We start from the raw sequence: 22,279 nt of genomic DNA, 5'->3' as shown, positions 1-22,279 counted from the left end.
ATTACCATTATATACAATTTCCCTTAATATCTTCTAATCATTTGTCTTGCTATTTCATATTCAAATACTAAGTATGAAGTCAATAGTTTGTTTTCATCTGATTACAAATGTCATTTTAAAAGCATTTTTCTTGGATTTTATGCTTCTTAAATTCTCTCTTCCTCATTATTCTCCTAGTAACTATTTTAACTTATTTGATATACAATATCCCTACTGTACTATTTTCTGTAATTTATAGAGCTTCCTGTAAAATAATTAATGCCATAAAACTCTTTGGACTGGAGTGTTTAGTAAATAGTTTTGATATTTATTTCTTCATAACAATTGCTAAACACTATTGTTGGGTAATATAATATTGTTTTTCAAAATATATACCTATATAGCTCCAAATGTTCAAATATCTTGTAAGTTTACTCTTTAGCTAAAAATAACCAAGATCTGAATAGAAAAATAGTTCATTAATATAAAATGTTTGCTTTAATCAAATTTTTCTATCATTTGTGAATTATTGGCTATTTAATTTTGCCTAACTGTTAATTAGTACTAACTGAAATTATCTCTAGAAAGCAAAAAAAAAAATTATGTTTGTTAAACTATATTAGCCTCACTACTCATCATGTACCATCCATTCTTGTAATGAGTATTTTAAATATTCTAATGTAATAATAATACTAATTATGGTTACTACCTGTTGCTTCCTATGTTATTTTTGGCTAGTCAGTTAACCTCATGTGACAGTAAGAACTCCAGCATACATGGGAGGGCCTGCTGTACAGGTTCTTAAATCTGTTTTTCTAAAAGAAAAGTAATTTTTAAGGAGTCCACAATCTCCTTGACTCAAGTGCATGTATCATTCATTTAGTTTAGGGGGAAAAGTTAGCAACCTGAACTTCAGAGCAAACACATGTCACAGATCAAGAGATAGATCCAGAGCCAAGATGGTGGAGTAGAAAGACACACATATGCAGGGTCTCCCCACGTAGCCTATAAAATACCTGTAGAGAGGGACTCTCAACAAATTTTGGAGCAGCAGAAGTGGAGAACAACAGAGTGGAGGAGATTGCCAGCCCAGGGTGACCTGAAAGGCCCACAGAAAGTGCCAGTTGCACCAGACGCAGAGCAGAGCATGGAGTTTAGACCAGCCTTGGCTGCTTGGTGCATGGCTCATGAACAGCCCTCAGGGGCAGAATCTCCAGTCTCTGAATCCTCAGTCTCAGCAGCAACAGCAGGTTGGCACATCCCTCAACACACAGGGGCCAAAGGTCAGTGATGAGGTTTTTTCAGCTGGTCATGAAGGGAGAAGGGCCTTCCCATAGCTCTGGCCTCAGGCAGTGGCCAGCAGAGACCATATCAGGCAGGCAGCAGCAGCTCTCACTGCAGCCCCTACCTTAGCCCTCATACATTGCTGGATCGTAAAACCCCTGGAGGCCCTGAGGAGCTGAGTCCTACCTCAGCCCTTTGTAAAGGCCCTGAGGGAGCTGGTCTTTGTCTCACACTGAGTGGTGGCCCTGCCCATCCAGCTTATTTGAAAATCAGCCCCCAGTGCTGACTTGGCGGAACTGGAGGCCAGGTGGCTGTGGAGAGGTAACTGCTAAGATTCTGGACACAAAAATCTCTCCCTGCTTTCAGATCAGTATACACCCTGCATTGTGCCACCTTGGAGGAACTGAGATATTAGAGATTCCCAAAGTATACCCTACTTTTGGCAAAGGATCCAAAAGTCAAGTAACTTGTTGGGAAAATGCCCAAAAAAGGGGGAAAATAAGACTATAGAAGGTTACTTTCTTGGTGAACAGATATCTTCTCCCATCCTTTCAGATGAGGAAAAAGAATGCTTACCATCAGGGAAAGACAGAAAAGTCAAGGCTTCTGCATCCAAAACATCCAAAATAAATATTCAATGGTCTCAGGCCATTGAAGAGCTCAAAAAGGATTTTGAAATTAAAGTAAGAGAGGTGGAGGAAAAACTGGATGAGAGAGAGGCAAGAAAAGCATGAAAAGTGGTTCAACACCTTGCTAAAGGAGACCCAAATGCTGAAGAAAGTAACACCTGTAAAAATAGGCTAACTCAATTGGCAAAAGAGGTTCAAAAAGCCAATGAGGAGAAGAATGCTTTAAAAAGAAGAATTGGACAAATGGAAAAGGAGGTTCAAAAGCTCACTGAAGAAAATAGTTCTTTCAAAATTGGAATGGAACAGATGGAGGCTAACGACTTTAGGAGAAACCAAGAAATCACGAAACAAAACCAAAAGAAAGAAAAAATGGAAGATAATGTGAAATATCTCATTGGAAAAACAACTGACCTGGAAAATAGATCCAGGAGAGGCAATTTAAAAATTATGGGATTACCTGAAAGCAATGACCAAAAAAGAGCCTAGATATCATCTTTCATAAATTATCAAGGAAAACTGCCCTAATATTCTAGAACCAGGGGACAAAATAAATATTGAAAGAATCCACCAATCACCTCCTGAAAGAGATCCAAAAAGAGAAACTCGTAGGAACTTTGTGGCCAAATTCCAAAGTTCCCAGGTCAAGGAGAAAATATTGTAAGCAGCTAGAAAGAAACAATTCAAGTGTTGTGGAAATGCAATCAAGATAACACAATATCTAGGAGCTTCTACATTAAGGGATCGAAGGGCATGGAATATTAAATTCCAGAAGTCAAAGGAACTAAGATTCAAACCAAGAATCACCTACCCAGCAAAACTGAGTATAATACTTCAGGGAAAAAAATGGTCTTTCAATGAAATAGAGGACTTTCGAGCATTCTTGATGAAAAGACCAGAGCTGAAAAGAAAATTTGACTTTCAAACACAAGAATGAAGAGAAGCATGAAAAGGTAAATAGCAAAGAGAAATGATAAGGGACTTACTAAAGTTGAACTATTTAAATTCCTACATGGAAAGACAAGATTTGTAACTCTTGAAAACTTTTTTCAGTGTCTGGGTAATTGATGGGATTACACACACACACACACACACACACACACACACACACACACAGAGCACAAGGTGAATAGAATAGGATGAGATCATATCTTAAAAAATATGAAATTAAGTGGTGAGAGAGAAATATATTGGGAGGAGAAAGGGAGAAATGGAATGGCGCAAATTATCTCTAATAAAAGAGGTAAGTAAATGACTTTTCAGAGGAGGGACAAAGTAAGGAGGTGAGAGAAAAAACACGAAGCTTACTCTCATCACATTCGACTAAAGGAAGGAATAAAATGCACACTCATTTTGGTATGAAAACCTATCTTAACAATACAGGAAAATGGAGGAGAAGGAGATAAGCAGGTTTGGGGGTATGATGGACGGAAGGGCAATGGGAGGAGGGAACAATGAGAAGTCAGCACTCTTGGGGAGAGATAAGATCAAAAGAGAGAATAGAATAAATAGAGGCAGGACAGGATGGAGGGAAATATAGTTAGTCTTACACAACATGACTATTATGGAAGTCATTTGCAAAACTTCACAGATATGGCCTATGTTGAATTGCTTGCCTTCCCAAAGGGAAGGGTGGGGAGGGAGGGATGAAGAAAAGTTGGAACTCAGTTTTAGGAACAACTGTTGAGTATTATTCTTGCAACTAGTAAATAAGAAATGCAGGTAATGGGGTACAGAAATTTACCTTGCCCTACAGGACAAAAAGGGAAGATGGGGATAAGGGAAGGAAGGGATGTTAGAAGGGAGGGTAGATTGGTAATAGTGGTAATTAGAATGCTTGGCGTTTTGGGGTGGGGGCAGGGGAGAAATGGGGAGAAAATTTGGAACCCAAAAATTTTTTGGAAATGAATGTTGAAAACTTAAATAAAAAAAAAATTAGCAGCAGGAGGTTCTGTTCCATGGATTTTTGTTAAGGGAGGGGCTGCTTCAGAAGGAGCATAATCAGGAGGGGCAGAGGAAAAAGGAGGGAAATAAAGCTCAATAGATAGATGAGGGCTGGCTGTCTTTAGACAGCACCTCTAAGATATTCATCTGCTCCATACAAGTTTTGGGCTCAATAAAATTATATTACTCTTTGCCCAGAACCATTCACTTAAACCTTTTGTAGTTTCATATCAAATGATGCACAGCTTACTAACCCTTTCCCTAGTTGTCAATGCCCTGTTGGAGAGGGAGTGTACCCTTATCCCAGGCTGTTCAAAGCCTATCTGTTAGGGATTCTGTAGGAAGGCTTATGCTTTACTTTTTTTTACTTTATTTTTCTTGAGTTTTTTTGTCTATGTTTTCTTTAACAACATAACTATTATGGATATGCTTTGCATCACTAGGCATGTGTAAGTTATGTTGAACTGCTTGCCTTCTCAATGAGAGGGGGTGAGGAGAGAGCAAGGGAGAGAATTTGGAATTCAAAGTTTTGTAAATGAATGCTAAAAATTGTTTTTACATGTAACTGGAGGAAAATATTTTTTTTTTTTAAAAAGGAAACAATAAAAAGAGATAGATCCAACTATCTGACCATTACACCCATACATAGCTACCAGAGACGAAAACATCAGCATCTGGGTTTCCAATGCGGGGGGGTTCTTTAGTGGTTACACAGAGTCTCATCTAGCCAAATAAACACTTCCAGTAAGTAAGCCCCCAAACTAAACCTCACCTCAGAGTATATATAAACTTTTCAGAGCCAGAAGGCATCACAACCTTTGAGAACCAGTACCTGAATAGAAATTAACAAAAGATATTGAGGCCTATTAATTGGCAGGGAAGATCTTTAACTTTTCCCCCCAAACGCCATTAACCATACATTAATGTTACGCCTCACTATACTTCAGTTTCTTGAAAAGAACCTGCAAATTTTAAGAGATGAACATAAATGAATAATGCATACCAGACTGGGTAAAAGCATGGAAAAGGTGGCCAAATGTAAAGTTTGGGAGATAACTAGCAGATCAGTTTGGATGGAATGTAGAGCAAAGGAAAGGAGCCATCTAAAATATGTCTAAACCAGAATGTAATTACCATATTGTGGAGATATTTAAATGCTAGACAAAGAAGTTGGTATTTTATACTGGAGGTAAAAGAGCCAATGATGATTCTTTAGAGGTGCCTAAGATGTCAATAATCTCAACATTCTTCCTCATCCAACTAATATGATTCTGTTTTATTTAAAGGCCTAGTAAAGATATGATAGCATGAGTTTCAGAGGGGAACATAGTTTTTTGATCATCAGCAGTCTACTATTTGCTTTGCAGAACTGATTTTCAATTTATATTGTGCTCGTAGAAATCCTCATGACTGACACACTTCTGGTATCTATTGTGCAACCTTTCTTTTCTGCTTGGAATGTTTTCCACATTCAGTGTTCATGATTCAATCAATCAATCAAGATTTACTGAGTGTCCACTATGCGGTAGCCATAATAATAAGTACTGGGGATACAAAATGAGGCAAAAGACTGACACTGGCCTTAAGGAGTTTACTGTCTAATCAGGGAGACATCATACAAACAAAGATATGTAAAGCAAGTGGTATACAAAATGAATTGGAAATGATTAATAAAAAGAGTCACTGGGATTAAGAAAGTTTGAGGAAAACTTTCTATAGGTAGGACTTTTGTGGGGAATTAAAGGAAACCAATGAGGTCAGTAGTTAGGGTGGAAGAGGGAGAACATTCCAGGCATGGGACACAGTCAGAGAAAATGCACTGAGTCAAGTGATGGATTATTTTGTTCTTGGAATGGTCAAGAGACCAATGTTGTTTTGGATGGAAAAGTAAGTTCTGGGGAGTAAAGTATTAGAAGACTGGAAAGGAAGGAAGGGGCTAGTTTATGAAGGTTTTGAATGCAAAACAGAGTATTTTATATTTACTTTTGGATGTGATAAGAAGTCACGGGAGTTTATTGAATGTGGGTTGAAACTTGTCGTTGGGAAAAAAAATCACTTTAGTGGCTAAATGGAAGATGGATTGGGGTGGGGAGAAACTTGAAGCAGATGGACCTGCCAGTAGGCTATTTCAATAATCAAGGTGTGAGATGATGAGGGCCTATATTAGAATGGTGGCAGTGACAGAGGAGAGAACGGGGATATATACAAATGGTTCAAGAGAAGGAAAAGAATTAAAAACAATTTTGTCGTTACCTGAATGAAATTTCTTAACTTATAATATTTTGATCAAAATGTTTTAAGCTGCTATCTACTCGGCATCATAAATGGTATGGGCTTTAGGTTTTTCTACCTTGAACAGAAGATTTTTTAAAAATTATTTTTTAAAGCTAGCTTATTAATTTACTAGTAATTCATTATGGCTCTTTTAGCCATAATTTGAACATTATCTGAACTTCTTTACATGAAAAAAAATAGGGAGATGTGGGTTACATGATACTATCATTGAGTTGATTCAATAGGTATTAATGATTCAAGATCATCTTGGATGTAGGTTGCCACTGCAGTGCTCTGGATATCTGTGTCTATGCTGTGCTATCTATCATTTTTAGCAATGACTTTGACAAATAAATAGATGGAACAATTATCATGTTTGAAAGTGACACACAAGGAAATCATAGTTGATATAATGGATAACCAGATAGGAATCAAAATTATCTTGCTAGGCTAGAATATTGGGAAGAATTGCCTAGGATGAAATTTGATAAATGTGAAGTTTTATAACTGGGTTTAAAAAATCAGTTTTTCTGGTACTAGCTAGAGAATAAGTGGTTTGACAGTACTTAATCTGAAAAGACCATCAGGCTTTGGTAGACTGTATGATCAATATTTATTAATTTTGTGAATAAAGAATAAAGAAAACTAATGTTGAGAGTACTGACATTTTGTCTTGTCAGACCATTTTTAAAATATCATATTCAGTTCTGGGAACCACATTTTAGGAAGGACTTCATTAAGACTTAGTATATTCAATGGTGAAAAGATTTGAATTTGTGCTATATAAGGACCATTGAAAGGAACAGAAAATGTCCAGCACAGAGAAAAGAACATTTAGGAAGAGTATAATGACTATGTTCAAGTACTAAAAGGAATATTGTGTGAAAAAGGTATTAGACTAGTATGGATTAGTTCTAGAGGACACAACTTCTAGTTATGGCTGTATTGACAAAGAAATAAATTTAAATTTGATATGTAGAAAAAAATTACTAGCAATTATGACTGGCTTGAATAAACATACTCAATGGATTTGTAGTTGATACAGAATATTAACTAAGAGGAATCACTTATGCTAAGCCTGGTACCATAGAGGAAAGCTATAAACTGTCAAAGATATATATTTTTTTCTTAGTCACTTGTGAGAAATTGGTTCCACTTTACTTAATTCATGAATTGTGGGGTTTTTTATTGATGTTCATTTCCGAGTCATCTGGAATTTTCTGTAGGATATTTATGGGACACAGGTGTGCTTGAACACATTGGTGTAGATAATAAGAATCATGAAATAACTAGCAAAATCCCTTAGTTATCTAGCCTAGAACTGTAATGTTTACTAAAGTAGAAGTCAGCATGAAATATTGGAAAGTCCTAGATAAAATTTTGTGGTGGAGAGTGTCTGGAGTCTTTATGGTCACACCAAATTAAGTGTATCTGAATCAAGGCAATAGGCTGAAGCTCAGCAACAACTTGTGGCAAGTAGATGAGGTGTCCAGAGCAGGCAATCAGTATAGAATAGGACCTACCAGTAGTGGGCTAATCAACATTAAAAATCAGACACTTTTCTGACGGAGATAGAAGACCCAATCAAGTCCAGTTAAAGCCTAAGTTATAGCTCTGAGGGAGTATTATTTCAAGAAATTTTCTTTGCAGAATGAGATCCTAGTAATAACACAAGTCCCACTACTATGCATCTACCACAATATATCAGAATGAAGATAGAGTATTGTGAATAGATCAAAATTTCAGAATATTAGAGTTGGAAGAAACTCAAGCAACCATCTATTCCAACCTACCTAAAAGGTCCTGAGAAGCAATCATTAATCCTTTGCTTGAAGATCTCTAATAGTTATTCACTTCTGGAGACAACCCATTCCACATTTACATAGATCTATTTATTAGGCAGTTTTCCTGACATTGAGTGAAAATTTGCAGCTTCAACTCATTCTCCCCCACCCCCAGCTTTGCTCTCTGATGCTAAGCAGAACAAGTATAATCCCTTTTCTATATGACAATCCTTGAAATACTTGAAAATGATGATTTCTCAAGCTTCTTCAACCAGTTGTCATAGGGAACGAACTCAAGATCTTTGATCAATCTGCTTGATCCTCTGTAGATATTCCCTAGTTATCAATTCCCTTTCTGAATGTGGTGACAAGAACTGAACACAATATGTTAGATATTGTCTGACTAAGGCTGATTACATTAACTCTTTCGGAGGCCACCTTATATTGTTGATTCACATTGAGCAAATCTATTAAAATCCTCTGGTCTCAATCTACCATCTAACCATCCATCCCTGCTACTTACATCTTATACTCATAAAGTCAATATCTTTGAACTCAAGTATTCCCATTATATTTCATCTCATTAGATTGTGCCCCAATTTTCTAGAATATTATGGTCTTTTTACATCCTCACTCTGTCATCCATTCTATTAGTTCTTCCTACTAGCTTCAGATTTCCCTATAATTTTGATAATGATGTAATTGGTGCCTTCAGATAATGCAACTCTGATAGTGATACTATCTGTGCCTTTGAATATCCAAATCACTGATCCAAATGCTAAATAGCAAAAGGCAAAACACAGATTCCCAGGACACTCCATTACATAGCCTAAATAAATCCTGGGACCAATAGTTTCCTTGTTGTCACTGGAATTTCTCACTTTGTTCTCATATTGTGAGACACTAAGATTTCTCACCTGCATACTTACCAATCGCTACCCTACATTGTCACAACAAAAGACATACCAAGAATGTCTACAGTACTTACTATTTCAGGTACTGACTTTTATTCCATGCCTCTATATTTGTAACACCTAAGCAAATTTTCAACTATCTCCATCTCAACATAGATCTCTGCCTTCTTGCTGTTCTCCTCCAACTTCTCCCAATAAACTGAAATTATCTGTTTTCCTTTCTAGATTGTTCATAAGACTGAAAGAGGAGATATGAAGAAAACTTTCCTTTGAAAGTTACTACAATCTGCACATATTCTCAGATAGTCTATACTTTACGTTCCTGATAATGATATTATCTTCCACTCCCCCAGGCTCCTTCCAGAATCACCCTGAGGATGCAGCCTCATTCATCTCAGGTCCTGTGATTAGGAGAAGCTGCGCTAATGGGAATAAAACTGTACATGTGCAAGAGAGAAAAAAATAACCTCTCCAACTTGTGCTAGAGGCAGCTGCAGTCTCTCTGTCTGTCTGTCTGTCTCTCTCCCCTCCCCTTTTTCGTTTCCCCCTCCACACATAGACACAAACATTTCAAACTGCATATTTCTCTTTTTTTTTCTTCTTTTCTTACATCCTTTGCCTCTATACTTTGCCTGTATTGACCAAGATTTCAGGACCACTGAATCAGACATGCGTTTTAGGTTTAAGTAGTATTTCAGGGAGAGTGTCCTCAAGGAACCAGGGTCCACTGAGAATCCCCCTTCCTCTCTCTTCTGCCTCTGTGCTTCACTTCCACTATATTGACCTCTCTCAGAGTCATGTTAATTTTAGACAAATATTTAGAGTCCAAACAATGTACTTCACTCTAAGTTTCCTATATACACACTTTCATGTGTGCACACAAACACGCATGCACATGCAACAAAGGATAGCCCCAAAAATACAACTAGTGTGGGCTATAAGCAGTATTGGACATAATAATAAAGAAAGTAAGTTGGCTTTGGCACTAGAGAAACTAGGTTCAAATTCTTTTTTCACCACATACGTGACTTTGAGCAAATCACTTAACCTTCCTAAGCCTTGGTTTTCTCACCTGTAAAATAAGAGGGTTAGGCTAGAGAGCTTCTGAATTTTCTTCCTATTCTAGAACTACAAAACTGCAATGCAACTTATGGCTATGGATACTGCCATTCAGACCATTTTTTCATCTGCATAGTGACAGTCCTCTTCTTTTTTAAAGCAAAGATTTCCAGTTTAGATTTAAGGAATACACAGCCTTGAATTTGTTTACATACTATCAAAATTATACGTAGTGTTTGTTTTAAAGTTTAGTTCAGAGATGAACTATCATCATTACATTGTGCTATATTCATTATTATAATCAGAAGTGACTATTGGATTATTTGAAAATATTCAGAAGTTTGGATAGAAGTATTGATATGGTGATAATATCAGCATTGATACATTAAACTTTTAAAAGTAGTAAATGAATATTTTTGAAAATAGCAAAAGAGCAATGATAATTGTATTCGGTAATTTTGTACTTTTGATTTTAAGTTTCCAAGACTCGCTGCAAATATCATATTTGTACTCATGACTTTTCTTAATATTTAAATGCTACAATAAACATGACATTTTTATTTACAAAATTTTTATTTTCATCTCTTTTCATGATTGGTGGAAATTAGAACTCTAGTCACTTGTATTGAATCTAGTCTTTGCAATATCAAGATTTACCAGTAGATGCCCTGAGAGATCTCTTGAAAATTTAAACATTGAAACAATACTGAAAAATTGGTTCTTTCAATGTGAACTTTCATAGACCTAATGAGTAAGCTTCTTTCTATTTCTTGAACGATGTAATACTTGTCAATATTTATACTCCATGAGCAGTGAAATTCCAAAATTTCTTTCCCTAAAACTGCTTATTAGAAATAGACATTTGTCATTCTTCAGTTAATTTTTAAAGCTGATTAAATTAGAATTGTAACCCATATGTTCAATGATTGTAACTTTATTTTTACTACCATATAAGGAATATTATGAACCAGCAGTAAAATGATATGAACTCAATAACATTATAATATTAGCTTAATTGTCAAAAACCAATTTCAATCTTTTAAAGAGTTTACATCAATCTTTTGAATTGCTTGCATTTTTCTTACTTCAGTGAAAATTATAACTTCTCCTGTGACATAACTTTTAAGCACAAATGTATTGTTAAAGTATTTTTTAAAAGAGCTTTCTATTTTAAGGTTTATAATCCAGTATATAAATTTGTTCATATGAACACAGTTACTGAAATGTATTTGCTATATAAACATGGCAAGATGAATCTATATTCAGTTTTTCCAACTTTTACTTTACAGAACATGATGCTCTAGCTAAAGAATAAAAATTTTCCTTCTATGTGTATTCTGATTTCTGTCATACTCATAAATATGCTATCTCAAATTATAAAGCCACCTAGAGACCCAAAAACAATTTAAAACTCTCATCTCATTATACTTTCATGATGAGTACTGCCATTATTTGTCATATTTGTTTATACCAATTTAAAAAAATACAATTAATCATCCCAGTCTGAGAGTTCATTGTACAGAAACATAAGTTGATTCTAACTCCTTTTGAAAGTTGATTCCATTCTGACCAGGAGAAAAAACAAGAAGAAGAGTTCTTTCCCTTATGATTTAAACTTTCAGAGCCCAAATGTAGCTGCCCTGAGAATACTGGTGTGCTCTCATTCAGAGGAAGGAAAGATCATCTCTAAGAAATGAAAAGTAAGAAGATAGATAATATAAACTGTATCTCTGAGCATCAGAGATGTGGGAAACACAGGATCTTATTAAGCCAACACTTCATTTGACAGAAGAAATTAAATTTCATTGAGATTAAATGATTTTCCCAAGGTCACACAGGTAATACTAATAATAGTAAATAATGGTATATAATAGTAATATAATATATATATATATATATATAATAGTATATAATAATAAAAATAGCAAAATAGGACTGAAACACTGATTCTCTAATTCCTAAATCAGTACTCTTTCCTTTACCCCATGATCCCTAGTAAATGGCACTTTTGCAAAGTTCACTTTCAATCACTTTAATATTTATAGCATTTCCTTCACTTTTGAAGATAACAACTTTTTGTAATTCATGTTTCTAGACATGTATAACAAAACTACATCCACATGCTTTCCACAGTGACCACATATATACATAATTAACCTTTTGATTAACTTATACAATTGTGATCTGAATGTCTTGTCACTGTTTTCATCCCTCCCTTTTGGATTCATGGTGGTCCCATAGTCTTTGAATTAAAAGAGGAGGTCCATTTATTAGAATTCAACGTCAGATTGTTTGTCAGTTTCTGAGATTTCCCTGAGTTCCATAGTTAGGTGACAGAAACTAAACATATTTCAGTGAACTCTCTTTTGATATGCAATATCAAATCTTGATATGCAATAACTCCTTGAGGTTACCACTTGTAACCATTTTGGGAAAAGTGCCATCTTACTGATTGTTTTTTTTATTTCTAAATGATAAGAGTATAAAATTAGTTAAAAATAATAAATTGAGATGTATACATGGATCTGCCTTTTCTACATATGTCAGTTTTTGATAGAATAACCTTTTATTTTCTGGCATCATCTATCAAAATATGTCTTGTAGACTACGTAACAAGACAAAATCACTTTTAAGATTACTTTGTGCCAAGCGCTATTGTTAATCCTGAGAATAAAAAGAAAGGCAAATCCATGTCCCTACTTCAAAGGAGCTCAAGATAATCTCAGAGAGAAAGTTCTAGTTCAGGTTGGGGGGTGTCAAAAAGAGATTGGCTGGAAAAGATCTTTTGCAGATATGAAATTGAGCCAATTATTGATGGAAGACAGGGCATCCAGGAAGCAGAGTTGAAGAAAAAGTACATTCCAGGTTTGGTGAACAGACAAAAAAAAAAACAGACTGGGAGAGTTTGATGGGAAGAACAAATCAGTCAGTGTCTCTACAAAATAGAATATGTGGAGGAGAGAGTATGAAACCTGGAAAGGTAACAATGGGCCAGAATCTGATGGATAAAATGGTAAACAGATGCTTTTATTTTTATTAGAGCCTCCTAAAGTTTATAGGGAACCAAGGGACTTTGTTGTGCATTTGTGTGTGTGTGTGTGTGTGTGTGTGTGTGTGTGTGTGTGTGAGAGAGAGAGAGAGAGAGAGAGAGAGAGAGAGAGAGAGAGAGAGAGAGAGAGAGAGAGAGAGAGAGAGAGAGAGAGACAGAAAAAGAGAGACAGACAGACAGAGGAGGGGAGGGAGAGATTCAGATTTGTGCTTTATGAAGATCAACTTTGCAGCTGAATGGACTATGGATTGCAGTGTGGAGATATTTGAGGTATGCCAACCAACTAGAAGTCTATTAGAATAGTTTCTGTGTGGGGAAATGAGATATGGTGAAGTGGATAGAGGACTGATCTGGGAATCAGGAAGACATCTCTTCCTGAATTCAAATTCAGCCTCAGACACTTCATAGCTGTGTGATGCTGGGCACATCACTTAACACTACTTGCATTGTTAGAGAAGCAAATGGCAAACCATTCCAGTACCTTTGCAAAGAAAACCTCAGATGGCATCATAAAAAGTTGGATATGACTGAAAAGAGACTGAACAGCAGCAAGGATGAGGTAATGAGAAACTGCATTATGGTGACAGTTGTGTGAGTAGAGAGAGGATATATATGAGAGATGATATAAAGACAGAAACCACAAAGCTTTGAAACAGAATGCTACAGTGAAGAGTGAGAACAAAAAATGAGGTAACCTCTGAGGTCAAGTTGGGGGAGCTGATGCCTGCAACATAAATAGGGAAGTTCAGAAGGGGAGAAAATTTGGGGGGACACAAGAGTTCTGTTTTCAATGTACTCAGTTTGAAATGTTTTGTGGATATCAAATTCACTTTCCAAGAGATAATTCATGACAACAGACTGTAGCTCAGGAGATGGATTAACATGGGATATCCAGATCTGCCATGTGTTGATAAAAGAATCATGTATTTTAAATACACTGTAGGTGTTTTGTTAGCCTAAAATAACTCCACCCACCCTCCAACAATTCTTCAGTGTGTTACAGTAGACCAGAGTTAAGAGAACTGGGTTGTACTTTTGACTTTCCCACTAAATACTTTTGCAACTAGAGCTTTCAATTTCCTTATTGGTAAAATATAGCAGTTCAACAAACAGCCCTTCTAACTTTAAATTATAAAATAAATCTTGAACAAATCTGTCCCCTGTCCAAAAAAAGGTTCTTCACATTCAGTTTTTAAAGTTAGTAGTATAAGTTTAAAGTTATTTCAGAAGATCTAAGCAATCTAATCAATGCAACATATTGGCTTCATCCAAAAATAAAGTAATTAAATACATGTGTTACATAGCAGGCACAGAAATTGGTAAATAATTTAAATGTACTACAGTTTTCATTAATATAGGTAATTCCCAGTATAAGAAATCCCTCCACCAATGAAGATGAACAACTTGCAGGTTTTTATTTTCGTTTTAGTGTTGACTGAAGCATTGAAAAGTTAAAATTCTTGCACATGGTCAGCACAAGCTATTAAAATTTTAATAGTCTAAAACTACCCTAAGACTTTTGAGACACCATATATATGTTGAAAGTAGGAATTACTACAAGATTTCCTCACTCCAAAGTTTTATTTTAAATGGAAAACTATCTTTCTAAAGACAAATGTTTTTTTTTCATAAAAGAGAAAGGAAGGAATGAAGGAAAGAAAGGATAATTAAAAATAATTTGCTAAGAATGCTGTAATATATTGCATATTTGACAATATATTGACAAATGATATCCAAATCAAACAGCCAAAACAAGTTGGGACATGAAATTCTGTTCCAACAACTCTTTATACCTAACAACTTATTGCTAAATGAGCATATCTTCTCTATAAAATGCAAGTTCCACACTAGAATAAAGCTCAAGTAATCAGGGTAATTTTCATATTTCAAAGTGACAAAAATTCATTGGACTTGAGCTGGAAAACAACAACTCTGTGCTGTGATGAATGTGCAGTATATTGCATAATTAAACTAATTAGAGCAAGCTTGATTCATTGTTCCCATGAGCTTTCCACTCTTCTCTACTTCATTGTAATATACAAACTTAGAAATAAGGAAAGTGACCAAAGAACTAGTGTGTGCTCTAAGCTTAGCTTTTAAAAATAAGTATTTTCTTAATTAGCTGCTAACATTCCCATAACTGATTCAAGGAAAAAAAATAACTGTACAGTTATTATCTTTAAAGTATTTGTAGTATTAGTGTGCCACCTATATATTAAAATAATTATGATTTAAAAAGAGCTAGGGAAATTAGATTCCCCAGCTGGAGTTCAAAATATATATTTAGAGAGAGATAACAGAGACAAGATTAACAGATAAATGTCTCCAAGTCTGTATATACACATTTATATACACATACACTGAAGAACTACAAAAAGATCTGTGTGTAGAAGTTAATTATCTCACTTAAAAAGGCTTAAGTGGACACTGTAATTTCAGATTAAAGAGATTTTCCTTTAGCCTCTTAGTTGCTATTTCTGGTGATCTTTGAATTGGAAATTTCCCAACTCCACACCCATAAACAAAGCTTCCATTCACCTTCTTAGGCTTAGATTTTGTTAGTTATCAGTTAATATGCATTAATCTTCTCTCTCTCTCTCTCTCTCTCTCTCTCTCTCTCTCTCTCTCTCTCTCTCTCTCTCTCTCTCTCTCTCTCTCTCTCTTTCTCTTTCTCTCTGTCTCCGTCTCTGTTTCTGCATGTATGTATGTATGTATTAATGAGAATGTTACATTTATCATCTTATTCAAATGGATCTGTGATCTCATCATTCCAGGAGTTCCCTCTAACAAGACCAATTAATGCCTGATGTGCAGCATGCAATGCTTATCTATGTTCTCCCAAAAGGCTGAATATATGTGGGGAAGGACACTCAATGTATTGGAAGCATTTCTCATTTTCTCCTAACATCAAGAATGCAATACCAACACTTATCTTTTACTCGTCATATGATTAACTCATCTTCTTTTCCTAACATATATATTTCTTGAGACATTCTTTTGGAGCTGTGTTTCTGCTACCCCACATCTACTATGCCCCTTACATTTCCTGTTTTTTAGAATTAGTAATATTCCATGGTTCACTACCACATAGCAACACCAACATGTTTTTAATATTGCAAGGATAACTTTCTGAAAGCAGAACAATTTGCTTTCTTCTCCTTTTTCAAATATAGACTTAGCTTATAGTTTCTACTTTTTGTTTCAAATACAAATTCTGTTGGACAAATTATATAGAATTACATTACAAATTTATAGTTTTACTCTGAAATCTTTGTTATTCCCCAGGAAACACAATGAAAATAATAATTTGGTTTATTTGCTACCTCTCCAACTCTGCCCCTCTCCTATCAAGACTTATTCCATTTTGCATCACCAAGTCACTGTATTCACTCTTCAGAAGTTTATAGAGTATCCTATTTGTCTATTTGCAATTTGTCATTAACTATTACCAGATGGTAAAGATAAAGTTATATCTTTCTGGCATATTTTCATTTGAAAAATAGTAATAATAAAATTATTAATATTAAGATTATTCAACATACCCTTATAGTGTTCACTTACTTCCCAATATATTTTATCCTTTGATTCTGATAACTATGAGCTAGGCATTTCACTAAAAAGGAAATTTGCCTAAGAACACATAGCTAGAAAGATTTGAAGCCCAATAGTATTTATTTAAATGAATATGATACAAGGATTAAACTCCCTTTAAATTCACAAGGAAATTGTTCTATAATGTTGTTAATATGATGCATGAGTGTGGGGAGATATTTTTTATGACTTTGGTTTCTTTAAAATAGTAGTCATTTTAGAGTACTCTAGCATCTTCTTATAAAAATACATATTTAGATCTAAGGTGGTAATATGAAATCTCCTCTAAATTCTATTCTAAAACCTATTCATGATGTGGAGGTCATCCTGGATTCTCAAAAGTTGTGCCAGTAAAGCACAAGCCTATGTATATCCAACTAAAGTGGAAAAGCTTCAAGTATAGCCCTATCAACGGACCTGCATCCAAGAACCAATCTGTATAAGATGAGAAATATTGATTCCCATCCTGCCCACACCCAATAACCAGAGGTGAAGAATGATTTGGTCATAAAAACATCTGCAAACTATGTCCCACAGGCCAAACCTGGACTCTCAAATAAGATTTTTTAAGCAAAACTATGAATTATAAATTGCTGACTTCTTATTTAAGACAATGAATGTTGTCAGTTCTGCTTAATGGCATCATGGATCTTTTGGTGTAATGAAATGTGTATTTATGCTGTATGATATGAGAGCAGGTGTCTATTAAAAGGATAAGTGTCCTGGTTTTACTTTTCATATTTTAAATGTCAGCAAATGTTCAAATTTAATTTATTTGGGTGTTTGAACAGAACACACTAGCAGCTATCTCAATTGACTGCTAAGTTCAAAATCATAATTATGGATGTGAACTGAGTTAGTTAGATCATCAAAAATTATTTAAACAGAATTCTGCATGAGTATTTAACTTACTAACTTACTATATATGTTGCCCACAGTTGTGCTTTGGGCACTGGTCTTCAAAATAGAAAAACGGGGTTTCAGGTCCTGCCTTTGACATGCTCCAGCTGTGTGATCCTTGGCTAATCACTGATCATCTCGGTATTCTAGACAACTCTCTAGGGTTATCAGTTGCAGAAAAGGTGATGACCTATATAGTTGGAAAGACTTTTCTCACTCAGGAGTTGCCTATACTAATAAAATCAAAGAGCAAATTTAAATCCTTTTCCTATGTTTCCTTAGGTTGTTTTATTTGATCAAAGCCTCTATAATCCATCTACATTATAAATTGGAAGGCCAACATAAATATAAAAAAACTAAAAAATACAAAACAAAAACAAAAACCTGTGTCTTGCAAAGTGAAGGCAATTTATAAATTAAATTGAATTGAAGCTTTAGGATATATTGATCAGAAAGACTAGAGGAAAATAGAATAGAAATTTGGAGCAGGAGGAAATGTTAGAAATGAACTGTGTAAAACTGGCCATTTTACAGATGAAGAATATAAGGTACAAAGAATTTTCTTGATTTGATTAATCAAATGGTTAGGAAGTAGAAGAGCTAGGATTAACAATATTTTTTTCCCTCAATCCTGTCCAATTCTCATTCCATAGGATCATACTATCTCACTTTAATATTCCTAGAGAATAACTCACTGAAAATTTCAGATCTAATTTGATCACAGTGTCAAAGTCCACTTGCTAATTAAGAAAAGAATATAAAAAAACAACTAATCTCTTACCATTAAAATGCATTGATTTATTAGTAGGAGAACTATAAGGTGCCTGGGCAAACAAAGAAAAAGGATTGTAGGAAATGTGACACAAGACATACATTTTGATAGCTCTGGTGGTGAAATTTGAAGAATACATATATTGTATTAGTAAGGGATTGGAAAGATTCTTCCAAGAAAACTCAATTCTGATCCCTAGCCAGCAAGGACAGAAGATGGTATAGAGGTAATGAGTAACATCAATAGTTGGAATAAAAGAAGAAATGACAATACATACTACTTTGATAGTTTCCATTAGGGCCATTTCATATAACCCTAATTTATGCTGTGTAAGTATCTGGGGACCTGGAAAACACATTTTTCCAAATGCAACTCAGTACCTTATTTTCTCTCAGTGTGGGCAAATGGATACTGGAGAAAGTCTAAATCATTATTTTTCCATCTCTCCTCTTTTGATTTTCTTACCCCAATTTCCAATACATGAATTAGTAATTTAATTAGCGAGGGCAGGTCACAATGAATTTATCTTGTCTTCCCAGATCTAGCCTAATGCTTCTTTACAGCCTACTAAAGAAATTATTATTTACTTTTCTTGGACATAGAAAGGCAATATGGTGGTTGAAGAACATAATGTACAAGTAGGATATATGATTGTCTAATCAATTGGTTAGAACTTGATAGAACCAGGACTAAAACCAAAAATTTCCAACTCCTTTTCCAGTACTCATTCCACAGAACTCCACTAATATTGACTAAAGAATAACTTAGTGGAAAGCTGGCCTCGGAGCCAGGAAGACCTGGGTGCAATTTCTGACTGACACATGAGGTACCTTAGCGTAGTTGAAAGTCTGCTTGAGTCCTACCTCACGCACTTATTAATTGCGTAGCCCTGGACAGTTATACAATCTCATCTAGAAAATAGGAATATGCTACAATGAAAATCAAATGATATGATGCATAGATCTTAAATGGCCATAATAATGTTGTTTTTAATAGCAATAGCTAACATTTATATAGCATTTACTATGTGCCAGGCACTGTGCTACATGCTTTACAATTATCATTTCATTTGATTTTCACAACAACCCTGGGAAGTAGGTGCTATTATTATCTCCATTTTACCGATAAGGAAATTGAGGCAAACAGAAATGAAGTGATTTGCCCTAGGGCACAGAGTTGGTAATCATCTGGGGCTGGATTAGAATTAGTTCTTCTTAATTCCAAGTCTGGCATTGTACCACCTTGTTGCTATTATACTGGAAAGATTACACTGGGACAGTCACTGTGTTGATCAAAGACTTTAACAAGCCTCTAGTTATAAATCAGTGATCTTATGATTCTTTTAACTGTAAATTATAGAAAAGCTGCTGATTTCCAGTTTTGACGGCTTTTCTGATAGGAGTTAAATTAAGCCCATTCCCTGTTCTTACCGTGGACGTAAATGGACATATTTGTAAACCTTTGTTCATTGTAAAATTCTTTTAAGTTATTTGCAGATGATCAACTTTTTATGATTATATTTGTTTAGTTGAGCTTCTTCAACCATATTCTGATATGAATATTGGTAATCATAGAATGGTAGAAATTATTCCTGGAAGGAAACTTGGAAATAATTTAACTTTAGAGATGAATAAATCAAGGTTTAGAAACATGAAATGACTTGTTTGTGGATACAGGTATAATGAAGTACTTCCACAGGTGGAGAGCACTAGCCTCGAAATTAGGAAAACCTGGATTTATAACCTGCTTCAAACACTTGTTAGCCACGAATCATGTCATTTAACATGAAAAGAGTTTTAGTTTGCTCATCCATGAAATAGTTATAACAGCACCTCTCACAAAGGTTATTGTGAAAATCAGATGATATGAAGGAATAGCACTTAACAAATCTTAAAATACTATATAAATGCCCACTATTATTATTACCCAATATTACAATAATAATTATTCTTAAAAATTTTTGAAAGTGGCTCTTTATGGTGGATGGTGGTTGTATCCATTCATAGGACTAATTAACAAGGTAAAAGTCATCTGTGCAGTTTTACTTGACATGTCTATTTCCCAATGTGATAACATCCCATAACTTAGGACTGGGACCAAAAACAAATATCTACTGAGATTACCTCATAGCCCATTTCATATGAATTATGAAACGCTTTTTCCTGCACCATTCTTTAGAAAGCAATTGTGTATTAATCATAATAAATATCATATGACCTTTAGGACCTGAGAGGAGGAAGCTTAACAATTTTGTGAGAGTTGATTGGAAACAAACAGTTTTGTTGTTGTCGGTTTTGGCATATTTCAAATTTTATTTTACTCTGAAATATGTAAATTCCCTTTAAAATAATACTATTTTGATATTTCACCCTCAAGATCATCATGAGGTTAACGAGGGGGCAGATCTCCTAGGAGATCAGATAGAATCTAGAATCTGAGGGGAAAAGATAAGCCTTCACAGTTCAAGAGGGGGGGAGTGGAAAACAGGAGAGATCTACACTTTTCCTTAAACAATATCTTCATGCCTACATACAATACATATCTCACATGTATTGTTAAACTTTAGTATTTTTTTTCTTTCTCATAGCTTTTAAACCACTTTCTATCCAGGAGGCAGAGTTCTGCGGCAATGAAACTCTTAAGCAGAGCAATGAGCCAGCGGGAAGGAACAGGGAGGGAGATGGAAATATTTCCTTTTCCAGATTTTTTTTTTAAAAGAAAGAAACGGGGAAAAAGAAAACAGGAGACTAGGGTTGCAGAGAACTAAGCTAGACAAAGAGCAGGAATTTGATTGGAACTGATCCCCTATAGTTCTCTCCTTTTTGAGGCAAACATTGAAGCTCTTTGAACTGGTGCTATGCACGCAGAGATCATCAGGGTGCAAAGAAGCCGCAGCTTTCGTGGCAGCAATGGCTCCTGCACAGAACACATTACACTTGGACAGGGCTGAATGCTAGTGGGACATAGAGTCCAGCGGGATCCACACCCACTCTCTAAGGCTGGAGATTACTTCTTCGGCTGTCACCCGCAGCTGCTGACCCAAAGTGCACCCCAGTCAACTCGGAGGCACCCACCTCTTGGGGGCTGGTATGCAAATTAGATACGTCAGATGGAGGAGGCGTGACAGTCCAGGGTTGAGTGGCAGCGGCTCTAGGACAGAAGGGAGGGGGGAGAACCAGCTTGGTTCAGAGACTGAGACAAATTGGAGGTGAGAGGAGCTGGTGCTGTCCACGGAGCTGCTGGTGCTGAGCCACTGGAAGTACTACCTTCCTGGTGCTCCTGAGCCCCAGAGACAACGCCCTCCACCACCCCTTGAACCTTGAAGAATCTCTCTCACTAGCACACCCGCATCAACTTGATAAGGAAGAAAATTGTATAGGACCTAGGGGACTTCTCAGTTCATCACCTGGAAGCCCGTTCAGGCGCTTCATAGGGAATTACATAGTTATCGACCAAACTGGTTCAATCTCCTTTCTCTTCCAGCAGATACGGTCCGTTGCTTTTTTTCTTTTTAAATTGTGTTTTATATATGCACGACCGTTAGGTGCGACGACAACAAGAAATATTTCCTTGAGGACTTTTATTACTGCTAATATCAGGTAAGTAGAAAAATTTTAATGCAAAATACTATATTAAGTGGGGAGGACAGTCAGAACATATGCTTCAAAATAAAAAAAAATAACTAAAGTTGTGAACTAATCCTAGTCTTGGATGATTGCAGAGGGAACATTTGGGGAGGACAGTATTTAGGGATCATCATTATTATCTGCAGAAGCATTATTATTTTTTCTGTTGTAAGAGGATCTAGTGACATTAATCAAACAATGAAAAATGAGAAGTTCAAGGCTTTCTGCATTTGTAAAGTTAGTATCATCATGTTGCCTCTTGCTTTTTAAATGAAAATATTTGTCGAACACCACTTCCACCATAGCACATGACACAAGCACTGCCTTGGGTAAGCAATGAAGAAAATGTCAGCAAAAGACATTAAATGAATCAACCAACAAGTTGTTCTAAAGAAATGTCACCTTTAAATGTTACTTATTTTCAGTGGGCAAATTTCTGTCTAATAAATATTAGCTCTTGGATATATAGTACCTTTC

At 35.5% G+C, this 22,279-nt stretch overlaps 1 protein-coding gene across 1 annotated transcript in view; it reads left to right on the top strand.

The window, feature by feature from the left end:
* Positions 1–21,210: 21,210 nt before the first annotated feature.
* The window catches only part of FSTL5 (follistatin like 5), a 1,060,999-nt gene continuing 1,059,930 nt past the window's right edge, over positions 21,211–22,279 (top strand). The window contains exon 1 of the mRNA XM_072621397.1: positions 21,211–21,775. The gene's annotated coding sequence lies outside the window, so the exon portion shown is untranslated. The remainder of the gene's footprint in view (positions 21,776–22,279) is intronic.

Source organism: Notamacropus eugenii, chromosome 6 (assembly GCF_028372415.1).
Source record: "Notamacropus eugenii isolate mMacEug1 chromosome 6, mMacEug1.pri_v2, whole genome shotgun sequence".
In the NCBI taxonomy this organism is placed as follows: domain Eukaryota; kingdom Metazoa; phylum Chordata; class Mammalia; order Diprotodontia; family Macropodidae; genus Notamacropus; species Notamacropus eugenii.
This window is presented reverse-complemented; position numbering and strand designations above follow the sequence as displayed.